This window comes from Fukomys damarensis, unplaced genomic scaffold (genome assembly GCF_012274545.1).
Source record: "Fukomys damarensis isolate Sample0158 unplaced genomic scaffold, DMR_v1.0_HiC HiC_scaffold_13, whole genome shotgun sequence".
Lineage (NCBI taxonomy): Eukaryota > Metazoa > Chordata > Mammalia > Rodentia > Bathyergidae > Fukomys > Fukomys damarensis.
In genome coordinates this window covers 36,915,737-36,919,402 of record NW_022900925.1, presented here as the reverse complement: position 1 = coordinate 36,919,402, position 3,666 = coordinate 36,915,737, and the positions used below count along the sequence as shown (strand labels likewise).

Below are 3,666 nucleotides of genomic sequence, written 5' to 3'. Positions count from 1 at the left end.
AGGAAGCGGTTATGGCGGACTCACCTACCAGGTGACCCCTGCCTTGGGCCAGCTCCCAGCCACGGCCGCCCTGAGCGGGGTGAGCCGGGGTCACTGACCTGGGTGGGACCCGGCTGCAGGAAACCCCGGAGGGAAATACCAGCAAGTGACGCAGAGACGGGCCCAGGGGCTAGAGGGGGCTGCGGGCACCTCCGGGCCCTGAGCCCGGTCCCACTGCCGAGGGCGGGCACGGCTGCGCTGGCCTGGGCTCAAAGCAGAACAGCGGCAGGGATGAGCACCGGCCGCCTGGGCCACCACGATCACCTCCGCTGCCCCAGACGCCTCTGGGTGTGATTTAAAAACCAAACTCCGAACTCCAGCCAGTCTCCAGTGCTCCCTCCGCTGGGTCCCGTGAGCCACAAATCGGGTCCTCAAGTTCATCGGCACGAGTCCCCCGGCCCAGCATCAAACCCACGCCTCCAGCTTCCCCGTGGGACAAGCAGCTCTGCGGTCCTGCTCCCCGCCCGCCCCCTCTCCCCGAGTCCCCACACCAGCTCCTGGCTGCCGTCCCCCGCTAGCGGGCCACCCGTGCAGCCCGAGAGAACCTACCTGACCGCATCAGCCCACCTGAGGCCCTTCTGCCTCACACACCCCCGGGCACCGGCTGCCCTGCTCCCACTGCGCCGCCCGGCCTCCTGTCCAGCACAGCCGTGGCCCAACTGCAGCTCCACCTCCCGTGTTCTCCATCCAGCCCCTGACTGGTAGACAAAGAGGCCAGGCAAGGGTGACCCTGGGCTTTACCCACCTGGGCCAGGAGAAATCCATCTGCTGTCGGCCTGGGTGACTCAGGGCGAACTGTTTCCCCTCCGAGCCTCAGTTTCTCCCCTGTAGCTCACAGCAGGCGCAAACCAGCTCAGAGCTGCTGTGATTCCAGCTGCAACCCCACCAAGGACAAGTCTGACGCCAGCGCAGGGAGCCGTGGCAGGAGAGCAGCGCTGGGGGCCGGCGTCCTCCGCCAGCCTCTGCCCTTAGCCCTGTTTCTCTCCAGGTGTGGAAGACCGAAAAGAGAGAGACAGTGAATTCCTCAAAGCGCAGGAGCAGCTCTTGAGCCCCAGCCCGGCCGTCACAGACCCGGCCCCTTGTCCCAGCTTGAGGCTGGTGGTGGCCGAGGGGCCAGTGGGCGCGGTCATGCTCGCCCATGACTACCCACGAGCACAGGGGGAGCCCGGATGTAGCCTGAGGCCCCCATGTGTCCCCGGGTGACCCCACCGCAGTCCCGTGGCTTGGTGTTTGCCAGCCCGGCATACTGCCGTCTTAGCACCATCCCTCCAGAGAGCGGGGAGAGGGCTCCAGGGACCCAAATCCTCTCCCTGGGACATTCCCGCGGTCGCTGCCCCTGAGAGCAAACAATGTGGGATTCAATTTCACTGCAAAATGAGCCGGGCTGGGTGGGTCTGAGCATCTCCGTCCTGGTGCCAGGCTGCACCCCGCGCCCGCCTGCCTGCTCCGAGGTAGAACTGCCCCCTGCCTGGAGCCCTGTGCCTCCTCCAGGCCCTCAGTCCTGCTGCAGCTTTTCCTGGACTCCCTGACCTGAGCAGAGACAGTGGAACCCTCACGGCTGCATCCTCCAGGGATGGGTCCACCCCAGCTGGGGCTGGTGCTGCCCCACAGCTGGACGTGATTCGGGATCGGGTTGCAAAGACCAAGGGACAGGGTGAGAATGGCTGTCTCCCTGCAGAATATTCTAGAATGACCCAGAACTCCAGGAGCAAAGAAAGAGACAGAGCCATCGACCAACTCCCTCCCCCCAGCCCCTGCACAAGATCAAAGCCAGGGCTGTCGTACCCCTGTAATCCCAGGACTCAGGAGGCTGAGGCAGGAGGATCGCCACAAGTTCTACGCCAGCCTGGGCTACATAGTAAGACCTTGTCACCAAAAAAAAAACAAAAAGAAAGACCCCCACAGTTTTGGTCTCCATGCAATGGGCAGGTATTTGGCCACAAGGACTGAAGAACTCACGCGGGCCACGGCAGTCCCAGTGACCCCAAAGTCATTAGGCTGCGTGAAAAAGGCCAGGCACCAATAGTCACGCAATGTAGCTTCCCATTTATATCAAATGTCCAGAATGGGTAAAGCCAGAAAGATGGAACACAGATTCACAGTTGCCAGGGCCTCAGGGGGAGGAGGCCCTGATGGCTTTGTGGGTACTGAGTTTCCTTCTGGGTGATAAAAATGTTCTAGAACTACACAGAAGATACTGCCAGTGTACCAGTGTCACCAGTGCTGTTTTCCATTGCATGCATTTTACAATAAAAGGCAAAAATGAAAAGCCGACTGTCCGAGGGTCCAGCTCTAGCCACTGTGGGGTGAGACGCCAGTGGGTTTTCGTAGATGTGCTCACCAGAGCCAGACTGTCCTTTGTAGGTGGTGGATTTATTGAAGAGGACTAGGATCTCCGCCCAGGCAGGCCGAGACTTCTCCAGGTCCCTCTCCCAGAGGCAACCCACACCCTGGCCCAGGACGGCTCCTTGGAGGAGAGCGACAGGAACCTGGCTTCTCCCAGTTAGGCTGGCCTCCTCTTCTGGTGCAGGACAGAGCCAGGGATGACACCAGAAGGGTCAGGTCAAAGGGACCCCGATCCAGTCCTGGTGGGGCAGCTGCCCCTGGAACAGAACAGGATGCCTCGGCCTCCGAGAACCATGACCTTGACCCCGGCCTCCACAGTCATCGGGAAGATGTGTCCACATAGTTTTTCATTCCGTGTGTGAGCTTGGCTTAGGGCATCCGATCTACACTTGTGGTGTGGATTGCTCTTCCACTGTTGTGTAACAAAGAATCACAGATTTGATATAATAAAACGGTGCCCACTTATGAACCCATACAGAACCCACTTCCAGAGCCCCTCAGGTTGTTGGTAGAATTCAGTTCCCCGTGGTTGTAGGACCTAGGTCTCCACTTCCTTCCTGGCTATCTTGAATCAAGTCCTTCTTATGCTTTTAATCTCTCTTACCTGCCTCTTCTGCTACCAGGGGGACGGAAATTTCTTACAAAGAGCTCACCTGATTTGGCCAGACCCACCAGGTCATCTCCATATTCTAAAATCCCTGACTCAGAGTTTACCTCTTTGAAATCCTTCTGTGCCAGTACTTGAGTTAGTGTTTGACCGGGTAACCACTCCTGGAGTATAAGAGGGATCTTTAAAGTTCTGCCACCACTGTCACCCTCCACAAGTGACCTTTCCCGGAGGTCACTTTTCCATCCTGAAAATGTCCGGGCATGTTGTCCAGCCTTCTCTTCCTTCCCAGGGCTTCACTCAGGGGACACCGCTTCCCCTAGAGTGCTTTGCTGGTCACCATCACAGGAGCCAACTGAGATGCAGGGATGTGAATCCATTTCCCCAGTGCTTTGGGTTGGGGGATTTTGGGGGTCCAGCGCCAGAGTCAAACTTACTCCTACATCATGTCACCTCACAAAATCCTAAAGAATCAAGGCCCGGGACTTCTCAGATGAGGTCAGTTGCAAGGCCATCTGGGAACCCAGGGATCCAGCCTCTTCTACGCACTGCAGCGAGGGTCTTGACTCGAACTCCTGAGTCTTCCGGACACAGGTGGCCGACTTCCTTCCAGATCTAAGAATCACCAGATTAGGACCACAGCGCCCCCTACACCCGCACCACACAACACACCC

At 58.8% G+C, this 3,666-nt stretch overlaps 1 protein-coding gene and 1 long non-coding RNA gene across 3 annotated transcripts in view; one reads left to right on the top strand and one right to left on the bottom strand.

Annotated features, from left to right (window-relative positions):
• The window catches only part of LOC104855957, a 12,741-nt gene extending 11,877 nt beyond the window's left edge, over window positions 1–864 (bottom strand). The window contains exon 1 of the transcript XR_778511.1: window positions 785–864. The gene's annotated coding sequence lies outside the window, so the exon portion shown is untranslated. The remainder of the gene's footprint in view (window positions 1–784) is intronic.
• LOC104855958 overlaps window positions 1–2,862 on the top strand; it is a 7,422-nt gene extending 4,560 nt beyond the window's left edge. Inside the window, exons 4-5 of one of the 2 annotated variants that reach the window (XR_778517.2) lie at window positions 1,718–1,897; window positions 2,404–2,862. This is a non-coding gene — a long non-coding RNA (uncharacterized LOC104855958). Of the gene's footprint in view, window positions 1–1,027; window positions 1,520–1,717; window positions 1,898–2,403 lie in introns of those variants that run through there. The other variant, XR_778516.2, reaches the window with a different exon arrangement.
• The last annotated feature ends 804 nt before the right edge of the window (window positions 2,863–3,666 follow it).